This window comes from Pleurodeles waltl, chromosome 9, assembly GCF_031143425.1.
Source record: "Pleurodeles waltl isolate 20211129_DDA chromosome 9, aPleWal1.hap1.20221129, whole genome shotgun sequence".
Taxonomy (NCBI): Eukaryota; Metazoa; Chordata; class Amphibia; order Caudata; family Salamandridae; genus Pleurodeles; species Pleurodeles waltl.
In genome coordinates, this window is record NC_090448.1 from 161,007,409 (window position 1) to 161,023,093 (window position 15,685).

The 15,685-nt window shown below is 46.1% G+C and overlaps 1 protein-coding gene across 17 annotated transcripts in view; it reads left to right on the forward strand.

Moving 5' to 3' along the window:
• MAGI1 (membrane associated guanylate kinase, WW and PDZ domain containing 1) overlaps positions 1-15,685 on the forward strand; it is a 1,074,483-nt gene that overhangs the window by 387,138 nt on the left and 671,660 nt on the right. The gene's annotated exons all lie outside the window — the stretch shown is intronic.

Here is a 15,685-nt window from a genome sequence, read left to right on the forward strand (position 1 = left end):
TTGCCCCAGGAGCATGTGGAATACCCAAAGGGACCACCTTGACATTAAAACTAATTATGAAATTTTAGATTTTGTGTGGGATTTGCAACTCTCATAACTGAGATCCTGGATCTTCCTAGGAGGCTGCAGCTCTGTCTGGACGTTTCAGGCGCAGGCATTAAATCAGTGAACTCTCAAAACAAAAACGAAAAAAAAATACTTTATAAAAATATGTCACTGTTCCCAGCAGTGAGGTTGAGCAAAGGCTTGGCCAAATTAGTTATATATATGTATATATATATATATATATATATATATATAAATATATATACACACACACACACACACACACATACATTACCTACTGGCGCTTGCCAGTAGGTAGTTATAGCTAGGATCTAGTTTTCTTAGACAAAGCATTTTTTGACTTGGCGATATCTTTGGCACCATTTGACGAATCTTAATGACATTTTCCCCCCAAAAAGTGCCCTGGTGATTCTTGTTGCACATGGAAAGTTTGGGAGTGATCTGTCAAGCATGGGCAGAGAAAAGGGGTGGGCAAAAAAGTTGCGTTTCTCATGTTAATTCCCATAGGACCTTTAGACACGACTACAGCCCGAACCACTGGGCGGAATTACACCAAATTTAGCAGAAAGCTAGCTTTCAGTATGCAGATTAGGCTTTCAGTTATTTGGTGTAAATCATCTCAGTAGTTTTTGAGATTTTAAAGGAAATCCAAATTTGTATAGCTGGACTTGCGAATAATTTGTGAATATTCGCGACTACACGTGCGAAAAGAAGGGCTGTAATTTGCTGACTGCAACCTGACTAGAAAATTACGGCTGCTATTTTATTTAATGGGACACGGTCTCTAGGGGTGAAAATCCTAATTCAAGGTAGCATAAGGGGCCAGGGTGGAGGTACCCTGACCCCAGGGGTGTGATGAAGGTGTGTTATAGGGGCAAATAATGGGGTTAAAATAATTGTGCGTCACCATGCCAATATTCGCTAAATATTCACAAATATGAAATTTTTTGGAAGAGAAACCACTTTGGAAGTGCACCCACTGACACACTGTTTCAGACCCTGATGCACCCCCTCAGACTCTCATGCACCCACTCACAGGCCCTTCGAAACACTGATGCACCCACTCAGACCCAGTGTGACACTGCTGCAACCACACACAGACCCACTGAGACAGTCGTACACCTACTCACTGACCACTGAGCCTCACACACCCACTCACTGACCGCTGAGCCTCACACACCCACTCACTGACCCACTGAAACCCTCACACATCCACTCACAGACCTACTCAGACACTGATGCACCCTCTCACAGACCCAGTGAGGCACTGATGCATACACACACAGACCCACTGAGACACTCATACACCCACTCACACACCACTCAGAGCCTCATGCACCCTCTCTGGCCCTCACACACCCAGTCACAGACCCGCTCAGATACTCACGCTCCCACTCACAAGGCCAGGAACCACTCTGCGCTACGAGCAGCTCCACCAGACTGCCCTCGTGCTCCTGACCCCGCCCTCGCTGCTGCTGCGAGTTCAAGGTCCTCCACCACCCGCAGGCACCCGCCTGCGCCTCATCCCTGGTGTCTAGTGGTATATGTAGGTATCATGTGTTTGTCTTGTCTGTTTATCCTGCTTTTGTTTTTTGTGCTTGTTGTGCCGTTTTGCTACTTTTTGCCTTTTCTGCTGCCTCTGCCTTTTTTGCCCATTCTGCTCTGCTTGCTGCCTGTTTCTCCCCGGTTCCCTGTTCCCTCTGCTGCGTCCCCTGCGGCCCTGCCCCCCATGCCCCGATTCGCCACCCCGTCCCACCTCGTAGCTGCTCCTCCCTCCCACCTCCCCTTCTTAATGGCGGCCACTGCATGGTTGAGCGCAGCGGGCATGCCAGAGGCAAGCCCTTTTGCGCCCATCCACGCCTGGACAGCGCCCAGTGCCTGTCCCCCTGCCCCTTGCACCTCCCATGCTTCCTGATGCCACTACACCACCGCTGAGCTCCACGCACTCAACCCTGGCCGGCTCACTGCCTGCACCCAGGCTGACCCCAGGCACACCCACGGACCCTTTCCCTGCCGCTCGTGCCGCTTCTCCAGCAATCAGGCCACCAAGCACCACAACAACGCCAGACACTCCAACCATCTCAGCTGCAACCTCCTCAACACCCGCTCCATCCACAAGCACGCCATTGTGCTCAGGAACCTACTCACGACTGCCTCCCCTGACAACGCCTTCCTCACTGAAACATGGATGAACACCTCATCAGAACCAGACATCGCCATAGCCATCCCTGAGGGCTACAAGATCACCCGAAGAGACCGTATCAACAAACCAGGAGGAGGAATCGCCATAGTCCACAGAAGCTCCATCAGGATCTCCACCAACACAAACGACGCCCTGGATGTCGCAGAGCACCTATACTTTCAGATACACATCAACGCCAACATCACCCCGAGAGGAACCCTTGTCTACAGACCACCAGGCCCCGCCCCCAATTCTGTGACTTCATCGCTGACACTATCAGCTCCCACGCCCTCGGCTCCTCGGACTACCTGCTCCTCGGCTACCTAAATTTCCACCTGAAGAACACCAGCGACTGCAACTCCGCTGCCCTACTGGACAACCTTGCAAACCTCAGCCTCAAGGAACTGGTCACCTCGTCCACCCACTCAGCTGGGCAGACGCTCAATGTCATTTTCTCCTCCAGCAGCCACATCCCCTTCACTCACACCACTGATCTTTATTGGACCGACCACCACTGCGTTCATTTTTCCTTCCTGAAGCCCACCGCCCACCACCAACAGCATCCGATCCCTCCCCGCAAGTGGAACAAGATCTCCAAGGAACAGCTGATCTCCAACCTCGCCCAATCCCGACCACCCAAAACCAACGACCCCAACACCGCCGCCCTCAACCTCAAACAATAGCTCGACAACTGCGGCAACACTCTCGCTCCACTCTAGAAAACCAACAGCACCCGCATCAAGAAAGCTCCCTGGTCCACTGCAGACCTTCAGGCCTCCAAACGAGAATGCCGGAAAGCTGAGAAAACCTGGCACCAAGAACAATCAGAGAGCAACTTCACCGCCCTCAAATCGGCCATGCGCAAACACCACCAGCTCATCCGGACCACCAAAAGATCTTTCTACAAAGAGCGGATAGACAACAACGCACACTACAGCAAGGAACTATTCAACATCATCAAGGAACTCACCAACCCCAAGTCCTGCTCCATCGACCCTCCCCACTCACAAGGCCTCTGCGACTCCCTCTCCATCTACTTCCACTGCAAGATCACAGACATACATAGAAGCTTCGCAATGCCGTCCCCCACCACCACCACCACTGACATGGTCAACCCCATCGCACCCTGCGGCACCAACGTACTAAGCGCGTGGCCCCCAACCAATAATGAGGAAACCACCAAAACCATGAGCACCATCCACTCTGGCTCTCCCACAGACCCCTGCCCACACCACGTCTTCAATAAGGCCAGCCAAATCATCGCTTCCCAGCTCCGGACCATCATCAACAGCTCCTTTGAGACCGCCATTTTCCCGAAAAGCTGGAAACACGCCAAAGTCAACGCCTTGCTCAAAAAGCCCAAAGTTGACCCCGTAGACCACAAAAACTACGACCTATCTCCCTACTCCCCTTCCCCGTGAAGGTCATAGAGAAGATAGTCAACAATCAACTTTCCAGCTTCCTGGAGGACAACAGCCTACTCGACTTCTCCCAGTCTGGATTCCGCAAAAACCACAGCACAGAGACCACCCTCATCTCCTGCACCGACGACATCAGGAACAGGCTCGACAAAGGTGAAACCGCTGCCCTCATCCTCCTCGACCTCTCCGCAGCCTTCGACATCGTATGTCACCAAACCCTTTGCACACGCCTCTTGGACGCCGGAATTCGCCACAGAGCCCTGGACTGGCTCACCTCCTTCCTCTCCGAAAGAACACAAAGAGTTTGCCTCCCCCCATTCCAGTCAAAGGCCACCAAGACCATATGCGGAGTCCCCCAGGGATCCTCACTCAGCCCCACCCTCTTCAATATATACACAGGTCCGCTTGCCAACATCGTCCGACCCCACGGCCTCAACATCATTTCTTACGCTGATGACACTCAGCTCATCCTCTCCCTCACGGGGAACCCCGCAACCGCCAAGAACAACCTCCACACCGGACTTCTTGCCATCGCCAACTGGATGACAGCAAGCCACCTCAAGCTGAACTCGGAAAAAACAAGATCATCAGCTTCGGGCCCAACAAGTCAGCATGGGACGACTCATGGTGGCCGGCCACCCTGGGGCCGCCCCCAAAACCCACCACCCACGCATGCAATCTCAACTTCATACTAGACTCTTCACTCTCCATGACCCAGCAAGTCAACGCCATCTCGTCCTCATGCTTCAACACCCTTCGAATGATCTGCAAGACCTTCAGGTGGATTCCTGTGGGAACCAGAAGAACAGTCACCCACGCCCTTGTTAGCAGCAGACTGGATTATGGCAATGCCCTCTACGCAGGATCAACGGCCAAGCTCCAGAAAAAACTCCAGCACATCCAGAACGCCTCAGCACGTCTCATCCTCAACCTCCCACACCACAAACACATCTCCTCCCACCTCAGTGCCCTCCACTGGCTATCCATCAGCAAAAGGATTGTCTTCAAAATCCTAATCCACGCTCACAAAGCCCTCACGACACCAGACCGCCCTACCTCAACGATCGACTTAACTTCCACAACCCGACGCGGCAGCTCTGCTCCGCCGACCTCGCCCTCTCAACAGTCCCTCGTATTCACCGTACCACAACCGGCGGCAGATCCTTCTCCCACCTCGCGGTCAAAACCTGGAACTCCCTCTCCACTAACCTACACAAGACCCAGGATCTCCTGACCTCCAGGAAGCGCCTCAAGACCTGGTTCTTTGAGCAGTAGCACCCCCCCTCCACGCCAGCGCCTTGAGACCCTTCCGGGTGAGTAGCGTGTTCAGCAAATTAATTGATTGATCGATTGACCCACAGACCCACTCAGACACTGCCACACCTACTCACTGACCCACTTGGACCCTCATGCACCCACTCACAGACAGTGGCGCAACCACTCACAGACCCACTCAGCCACTGATGCACTCAGTCACAGACCCACTCAGACACTGATGCACCCACTCACAAACCCACACAGTCCCTTATGAACCCAATCACGGACCCATTGAGACCCTCACTCACCGACTCACAGACCTACTCAGACACTGATTCACCCACTCACAGACCCAGTGAGACATTGCTGCACCCACATACAGACCCACTGAGGCTCTCATACAACCACTCACAGACTACTCAGAGCCTCATGCACCCACTAAGGCACTGATGCACGCACTCTCACTCAGACTCTAATGCACCCAGTCATGGACCCACACAGACACTTACACATCAACTCACAGACCTACTCAGACCCTCACACCCGCATTAACAGACCCACACAGACATTGACACATCCACTCACAGACCCATTCAGACACTGATGCACCCACTCACAGACCCATTCAGACCCTCACACACCCACTCACAAATCCACTCAGACCCTCATGCTTCAACTCACAGACCCGTTGAGACCCTCATGCACCCACTCACAGACCCACTCAGACACTGATGCACCCACTCACAGACCCATTGAGACATTGATGCACCCACACACAGACCACTTAGAGCCTCATACACCCACTAAAGCTCTGGTGCATGCACTCTCACACACAGACACAGACTCTCACAGCCACTCTCACCCCAGATACACCCTCTTATACCTATTCTCACACCCAGAGAGACAGGCTGCAGCCAACCCCCTTCAGCTGTACGCAGCAGTGTTTGGATTAACGTATAGTAATGGAATTTACTATACATTAAAAAAACCATAGAAATTCACTGAAAAAACAAAGGTTACAGAGACGTTATAATTAGAAAATAGAATTTAAAAAAAACAGAAATTCACTGAAAAACAAAGGTAACAGGGACGTTATAATCAGGAAATAGAATTAAAAAAAACCTTAGATATTCACTGAAAAAACAAAAGCTACAGGGATGTTATATTTACGAAGTAGAATTTAAAAAACCTTAGAAATTCACTGAAAAAATTGAAAGGTTACAGGGACTTAATAGTTAGGTCCTAAATTTACTTCCACAAAACCAAAGAAATGCAGCAGTTATAGTTACCTGCGCTAACTATAACCTGTTCCACTGTAATGCACTGTTTATGACATCACATATTACATCACTCCTGACATAGTCAGTGACATCACTGATGATATCACTGATGAAATCTCAAATGAGATCACTGATGACATCATCAGTAGAACCACATACACCCAATCATACTCTTACACAAACTCAAATAGATCACCAAACATACAAATACTAAAAAACTCATTGACAGAGCAATACAACTACTTCACACACTTACTCACTCACTCACACCCAACACTAACATACCCACTCACTTATGCATAAATAAATAACTATGCTGTTACCATACTCATACAACCATTCACACACCCGCTCACAGCCCAATACACCACTGATACACCCACTCACTCAGCCATACGACTCACAAATCTACTATAAATACATATAATCATAGACACATCCACTCACTCACACATACAACAAAAACACACCCATGAACCCACCCATACAGACAGTTACACAACCACTTACCCTCAATGCAAAGACTTACACAGCCAATCAATCACCCATACAACAACTCCTACTCCCATACATGCACTTGCTCACCCACATACTCACCCATACAGCCACTCATACTCCCAGTTTTTGGTGAATACATTTGTTCACACATCCTCTCACTCTAACAGTGACTCACTGATACAACACTCACTTATGGGAACAGCAACTTAAAGATATAATCAGTGATTGATACAGCTACTAAATCACCCACTAACTAACTAATATATATGCTATTACACATCTCATTTCCCAATTAAACCTCTGGCACACATATATAATTACCCCTACTAACAGATCCTATTTCTTATGTGTACACCTTCTCACACATACACATACTGTACCACACAAGAAGTAAAAGAACCACTTAAATGTGGATACAGACACTTGTAAAGGCATTCACTCATCCATGTTCTCAATAACAGAGAGATTAACACACTAACACAGTCGCTGAAACATACAGGCGGTACTTTATTCAAACACTAACACACCCATTCTCTCAGCTATATAGCTACTCAAACACCCACCCACTGTACCAATACAGACTATCACACAGGCACTTCCTCATATATACACCTAGTAACACATCCACTTACGGTTTTCATACAGAAACTAACTCAGCCACTAATTCACCAATACAAGCACTCACACCTTCAGTCATACATGCCTATAACATTTACAGATAATGGATGATGTCATCTATATATATATATATATATATATATATATATATGTATATATATTCACTTTAAAAAAACGAAGGTTACAGGGAGGTTTTTTTAATTCTATTTCCTAACTATAACATCCCTGTCACCTTTGGCTTTTTAAGTGAATGTATATATATATATATATATATATATATATATATCACTTAAGAAGCAAAGGTGACATGGATGCTATAGTTAGAAAATGGAATAAAAAAACCTTAGAAATCCACCGAAAAAATTCAAAGGTTTCAGGGACGTTATAGTTAGGTTCTGAATTTACGCAAGTAACTATAACTCATTCCCTACAGTAAATATGACTTGTGCCCCCGCCATGCACCAATAACCCAATTTCTTATAGGTGGGTACTAGTAAAGGGTGGTAAGGATCATTTTATGGCTTGGGGTGGTAAGGGTAATTTTAGGGTTTAAGGATGGGTAGGTGTATAGGGTAGTGATGTTATTTTTATGGTTTAAGGGTGCGTAGTGATTAAATGTATTAATTGTAATGATAATGTTTAGAGGTAATCAAAATATTAGGGCTTGGGGTGGGTAGTGGTAAACGGTGGTAAGGGTATTTTTCGTGTATTATCAATGATGTTATCAAAGGTATCATGAGTGCTGTAATTTGTGGGTAATTAGCAATGCATGGCAAGGGTGCGAGTTATAGTTACAATAGGGCATGAGTTATAGTTACTTGAGGTAACTTTATCAATAGCTAATTAATTTCTATGGTTTTGTATGTTTAAAATGTGGGTGAGCCTAATTATAATCTCCATGTAACCTTTGTTTTTTTTAAGTGAAATTCTATGTTTAAAAAAAAATTCTGTTGCCTAACTATAACAACCCTGTAACTTTTGTTTTTTCAGTGAATTTCTATGTGTTTTTTAAATGTATAGTAATTTTCATTACTGTAAGTTAATCCAACCACCGTCACGCACGTCTTCAGCTGAGCGTGGATGCCGTTGGCCACAAGGCCTGACCTGTTGCAAGGCTGTGTGTGGCGGTGGTTGGCCACAAGGCCTGGTCTGTTGCCAGTCAAAGAGCCCAACCCCCTATAAGAACCCAACCTTGCACTGTGCCTTTTGGCCGCACTTGGTCTGAGAATAGGTGTGAGAGGGTGTATCTATGGATAAGATTGGCTGTCAGTGTTTGGGTGTGAGAGTGCGTACATCACTGTTTTAGTGAGTACATCAGTTTGTGCGCGGGTCTGTGAGTGGGTGCATGAGGATATCAGTGGATCATTGAGTAGGTGTGTGACAGTCTGAGTGGGTGCATGACAGTCTGACTGGGGCTGTGAAATGAGTGCATGATGGTCTGAGTGGGTGCGTGAGTGTCTGAGTGGGTCCGTGAGTGGGTGCATGAGTGTCTGAGTGGATGTGTGAGAAATTGATTGAAAGAGAGAGAGAGAAAGAAAATTAGAGGGAGAGAGCTAGAGAGTTTTTTAGGTCTTGATGTATGATATACTTGGAATTAGATATTTCTGTACAAATTAAAATAAAAAAGTATCTGACATTTTTAAAAATTAAAATAATTTGTACTTTCAAAAAAAATGAAGAAAGAACCTTGAATGCTGACCTTCACACTGAGCTATTGCTTTCTCTTTTTTTCTTTTTTTCAAGGGCTATCTGGGACCGTGAGGGAGCCCTCAAGGGCTCCCCAGTGTTCCCTACATATTTATTTATTTAGTTATTTATTATTAATCAGCAAAATGCCCTTTACGAGCTAAGAGGCACCGTGGGGTGAGCCTCAGGTCTTACCTCATGGTGCTATTGCTACAGCAAGCAAGAAGCTGCTTTTGAAAGCAGATCGTTGCTTGCTGAAGCATTTCATCTCTGTTCCCTGCACACATGTAGGGAACAGAGATGAAAGCTCCGCTTTCAGATAGCAGGACCTGCTTCACAGGTCCCGCTGTCTGAAGCTGGAGTTTGTTTGCTGTGGCTTGGCTTCAAAGCTGCAGCCAAGCCACAGCAAGCAGCTATGTCCCGGGGGTGGGCAGCGCGGGACATAGCAGGAGTGACCCTGGGTGGTGGCGGTCCCCAGGGCCATGAAAGGCTCCTTGAGGGAGGTGCAAACCCCCCCCCCCCAACGTGTTAGAAGCCCTGGGGAGGTGGTGCTCCCCGAGACTATGGGGGTCTGAAACTGCCCCCATTGTTTTTTTACTGTTTGTCCCTGGAAGGTAGTGGTCTTCGGGGCAGCGGGTATGGAAATCGCATGACCCTCCTGCATACTAATTCCTCATGGCCTGGGGTAAGCGGCGGTCCCCAGGGCTGGGGTACCGGGAGACCCCTCCATCTAATGCATAAAGCCCTGAGGAGGAGGCGTTCCCCAGGACAGTGGGGTGGGGGGGGCCCACATTAATAAAAGCCCTGGGGAAGTGATAGTCCCTAGGGCTGTAGGGGAGGCCGACGGCCTCTCCCACACCACAAATTACTTTTAACCTGGGAGATGGTGGTTCCCAGGCCGAGGGTGGCCATGCGCCCCCTCACAAACTATTACATATCCGCCCTCGGTAGGTGGTGGTCTCCGGGGCTATAGGGGCCCTCATATTAAGAATGCCCCTGGGACCTGGCCCGCCCAGGAGCTTAAAATACACGCAGCATGTTTTTTAAAAATGTTGTTTCCTAATCAGTGGATCCACTGTGAATCCAGGCAGACATTAAAAAAAAAAAAGCTTTTTAGTCCTGTTGGGGGTCTCTGTGGGGCCCCACCATCAGAGCTAAGGAGTCAGGGTGTCTGTACCCTAGCCACCTTTCTTTTTTTCACATTTTTTATCTGGGACTAACATGGCTGCCAACACTTCCTTGTTGAAGTGTTGACAGCTAATCAGATCTCAGCACGAGATATAAAGGGGTCACAAATCCTTTGTGTCCCTATGTATGCAAATTTGGATTTCTTTTAATTTCTAAAAAACTACTTAATGGATTTACACTAAATAACAAAAATGGCTCTTTCTGGGCCAAGAGCTATCTTTCTGTCAAATTTGGTGTAATTCCTTCCAGTGGTTTCGGTGCCATCGCTGTGCAATTTTTACTTAGGGAATTAACATTGGAAATGCTCTAAATTTCACCCCCCCCCTTTTCTTGGCCCCCTTTCACTGATGACCCCAAAACTTTCCAGACAGCAGCTCACGTGACTGTTGAACGTTTTTTGAAATTTTCATGAAGATTCGTCAAGTGGTCCTAAAGATATAGGCAAGTAAAAAACAGCTTTTTCTATAGAAACTAGGTCCTAACTATACCTCATACATCCCTAGTGGCGATCACCAGAGGAGAAGGTAAGATATATATATATATATATATATATATATACATATACATATATATATATGTATATATATATATATAGGCAGGCTACAACCTCAAACAAAGGTTGCAGTACAACCTCAAACAAAGGTTGCAGCAGCCATACTAGGATTTAGGTAGTTGGTCTCCGAGTCCTAGAAAAAAAAATTGAAAAGTAAATAAGGAAGCGGAGTAGGGGTACCCAAGCCAAACATTAAAAAAAATATTTTTTTTCCCCATCTGTGTGTGGTTTCAGGGATCCGCTACAGCACTTACCACAGCCCCTCCTTGAGAATTGTGGTGGATCTGGCATAGTGCAAAAAAGATAAATAAATAAAGGGGTTTGGGCACCCAACCCCCTCGCTGCATTGCTGGGAGTTGGGCGCTCGTTGGGGTTTAGGTGCATGACCTGGCCAAAGGCTGTTGCAGTGTTGGAAGGGGGTGGGCAGGCCAGGTACTGCACCTGTGGGGGGGAGGATCTTACTTTATTTTTAAAAAAAGAAAAACAAAGATATTCACTGACGAAACAAATATTAGCATTTTCTTCTGCAGCCATTGACATAATGATGTAGTAGGACTAAATAGGCGAGTTATTTTCGAGGTTTGAAAGTTGGGGCGGGAATACACATTCTTGGTAGTCCAAACGAGTTTGTTATGTCTTGCAAATAATGAGAGCCTGCAACTATCTCTGTTTTAAGTGGTTTACCATATGAATTTGAAACAGTCACATGTGTTGATCAAGAGCTGGCCCTTGTCTAACTCTTTCTTAGATTGAATACTAGACCTCTTCAGCTAGTATTTGAAGAGCTGCTCCCAGTGAAGCCACCTCAGCATCACTGGTGCTTCATGAAGGTTGAACATGTGCTCATCCACCAATGCTTAGAACAACCCAGAAAAGTACTGCCAAAGAAATAGCCTGGCCTGCTTGCTTAAGGGCTTTTTGGTGATCGGAAACACCCACAGGTAAGTGACTTCTCAGGAGACAGTTATAGGGAAACCTGCATATCTTGACCTAAAGACCATGATCAAGTGCAGACCAGCAGAAGCAGCAGTGGAGGAGCACATACAGTTGCCGAGAATGACTATGAGGTGCATATGCGAAAAGAGAGGTTCTGACTACTTGGCAAAGTTACTTGTTGACCCAAGCCCAAAGAAATATATTTACTTCCAGTGAGCTGTGCAAGTATCTGGAGACATCTGTGCCACCCTAGTACTCCCAGCAGTAGATATGTAAGTACCAAGTTCTGACTGTAAACTACTTTGATCCCTTAGAAGAACTCGTGGCCCTCTTACACCTCTCCAAATTTTGTCAGCATGGATTCCACCCACAGAAATAGACCCACTGAGAATGTTACACTACCAAAAGCCCTGTAGCTACCTTTGAGTCTGTAGGGCCTCCATTAACACAGAGACCTAGAAGATCTATAGCCCACAACAGCCAGTTCTGAGATACTGGCCCACTGGTCCTGCCTGGTACTTTGGGGTATAACTGTGATATTCCAGTGCCCCAGAGGTCTCAGAAAGGCTTGACTGTGGCCAGTGAATTATGAGATATTGGCCATCCAGTTGTCCTGATTACAATCTCTGAGCCAAGTTAGGGTCTAGTGCACTGGCTGGATTTGGAAAACTCTCATCCATAAAGCTTAAGCTTTTTTTCAGTGTATTTGAACTTTAATTGGCTTTCTGTGCAGAACCATAATGGAGAAGAACTACCAAATGAGTGGCTTTTGAAATCCCTCCCAACCATTAGGAGACTATTGTCTTGGCTAATCTGGGAGATTTTTGTGCTATGCTAATTTGATACTATGAATTACACAGTAAACCTCAGTTGACTGCCTAGGTATTTATAAACATAGTAGTGATTTCTTAAGATATCGGTGCCTCCAAGTGTTCACAACGTTATCTGGCAAGGGTAAGAGTAGCAACTACAGGCTAAGGGAAGTAGTGTAATTTTATATATGTTATACTATGTTGTGTAAAACATATTTGGGCACGTTACTTTTAATTGTAAGTGCTAGGACCTACAGTTTTTTTTTACTGGTGTTGTTATTGATGTGTTGGGGTAGCTACAGCTGATGGGAGCTGGGACCTTTTGCAAGTCATATGTCACTTTTCATACTTCACCATGACAATAAGTCAGATATTTCTGCACATTTAGATTCATAAAAGATTTGTGCTTTATCAGTCATTAACTTGGTGTTGTAGGGATTCATCATCAGGTTATATCTTTAAAACTGTTAAAGCTCACATGAGAATCTTTTTTGTCATGAGACTTTAAGCGCAGCTTAAAATTCCCATTTATCTGTTTGATGGATGGGGGATTTGGAAAGCTATAATAAAGACATTACAGTGCATTACAATCCGTTATCATGGCCTAAGTGGTCAATTCTCTTACATATGACTGGCACCCTTGAAATCACTTGATCACAACTCTTTTCACGCTCACTATTCAATAGTTTGGATTGAAGTAAGTTTGAAAAGTGCCATCTCATGAACCTACGTGGTCACCCCTCAAAGTTGAGCCACATTTGCAGGCTACGTCGAGAAGAAGTAGCTAGATTTAGCAGCTGCCACACCCGGGCCACCTCTGTCCCTCGGTCGGGTTGGCAGGGCAGGAGCACAAGTTAGGCACTGCACTGGGCGCCCTTTTACCTTTCTGTATTTTACACTCCTTGTTCTACCTCTAGTCCCTCCTCTGCAAATAGGCCTCGGAGAAGGCTAGGGGGTGAAGTGTGGTAACCCTACGACGTCTTTGGTGTTAGAGAGTGCGAGATGTCACTTGTGCTACCTATGACATTTTGGTGAGTCGACATCCATTTTTGTCACTTTACACTCCCTTCCTTTGTTGTGCAGCAATAATGTTTTCTTATATTATCTGGCCATGGAGGTCAGTGGATCAAGGCTCATGCTGCTGAGATGTAAGTTGTAGGTCGTCGGTTGGAGTACCAGGAGGGCTCAATGGAGTGGCCCGTGGGGAGCAAGAGCACCGCTCTAGTCTTCCCGCGGGCTCTTTCGGGAAGGAAGTGACGGCGCGGGACCAGGATTGGGCAACAGGTAAGTGGGGGTGGGTCTACTGGGTGGGAATAAAAGGGGTGTGGGGTGGAGGGACCGGCCTCTTTCCGCGCAGCCCATCGTGCGGTTAGTTTGGCCTCCCACCCACCCGGCAATTAGAAGAGAGATTGGAAGGGTGGAAGTTAGAGTCGAACATCAAAGGGGGGGGTAATCGTCAGTTAGGGCAGGTTGCAGGAGTGAGAGGGCAGTAGATGGGGGAGGGTGATGAGTCAGATGCGGGCTTGGCCACCCTTCCAGGGAATAAACAAGCAGGTGAAGGCTCTCAGTGGGGGTATGCACGAACCAAATGGGGCATGAAAGGAAAAGGGCAGTGCGTAGGGGAATGGAAACGAAATAAGGGTTTGGAGGGGAAGGATGAGCGAGGAGATGTTAAAGGGAGGGCGTTATTAAAGTTGCGGTTTATGTTTAAAAGTTAAGGTTATGTTGCTTATGCCATCCTGTCCTAATAAATGACCTTTTACACTAAAACAGCTGTCACTGAATTATTTCCCGATCTACTGTTGTTCAAGGTTGATATAATCCGCGCATTGAGTTGGGTAACAGAAGCATCTATTGTGCCCTCTTGAGCTCACTGGCTTCTAAGTGCTACATTAAAAAAAAACATGTCACCATACGAGAGTTGGTACGTAAAGAGTAATCCATGGCACTTTTTGTGTCACCTAATGTCCTCTGTGGCTTCTAGTGAAGGTCTGAACCCCAGTGATGCCTAAACTGAGTGATGCAGTTGTTATAACAGCCACTTGCACTGCACCATGCAGTGTTTATCATTATCAGATGGTGACGTACCACCTGTTTCCCGTGTCTTGGCTCGTAATGCATAAAACAGAATAATTGTGAGTCGGTGACTTATTCTAAGACAATATTCACAATTGCTTCCCTTTTCTTTACCATAATTCGGCACACATGTTGACCTAGGTTGCACTTTATTTTGTGTATTCTGTGCTCTCTTCAGAATTGTAGGAAAATGTTGACAGCCAAGATACATTGTAGGACAAAGTTATTAAAACAGAAAAAAACAACTTTGCAGGACACTACTTTAAAAAAATCAATAGCTCTTTGCATGGCATTTTAGAAAATAATTATTTTGCACAGGTCACGCATATCTTTTACCAGATGGAGTTTTCCTCCTTGTTTCTCCAACCTACCAATGAAAGCGGTCTCCTTTTTAGGTCGAGCATAGCAGCACGCAAGCGCTGCTTTTCGACGCGTTGTTCTGATAAAGGATTTTATTGGGTTTACACGATGATTGTGCTTTTTATTATTCTGGCCTTATTTCAATTATGACCTCGATTCAGACCAACTCTTGATATGTTTGGGTGACCCTTCTAGTTTATTTCTCTCGTTACTCCTCCATGGCAGTCTTGTTTCTGTTTTTTTGTGAAATTGTGTTGGCCATCCAGCAACTCTAATGGTGGGGTGGTGATAGTGGTATTATATTGGAATTAACATACATGGCAGATTAAAATTAGGATGCTAAATGGCAACCTTTGCATTTTTTGCTGCAGGTAGTTGAAGAAGGTAACTAGGAGTTCTTTAGTTATAAGCAGTGCCACTGGAATTATGTGGCAGGAGAGGACCACATTATAAGGCAGAGTTGACCATTTTATGTGGCACGTCCAATTAGGAATTTACAAGACCAATAGCTCTAACTCTCGCAAATGTGAGACCTATTGGATTGCAAATGCTTTTTTTTTTTTATTGAAAGCTACGTGTGATGTATAAAATCTGTCAAAGTGGTAGCTTTCCAGAGAGGTAGCTTTCCAGAGCTTTCCCTGTCTATGACTGTGATAAATGACAAAAGACTTATAGTTTAAGAGTTGGCTTTGGTCAGGAATGGTAATAAACTCCTAATTAGGCTCTACCTATCTAGAGCTGCATAGCCTTGG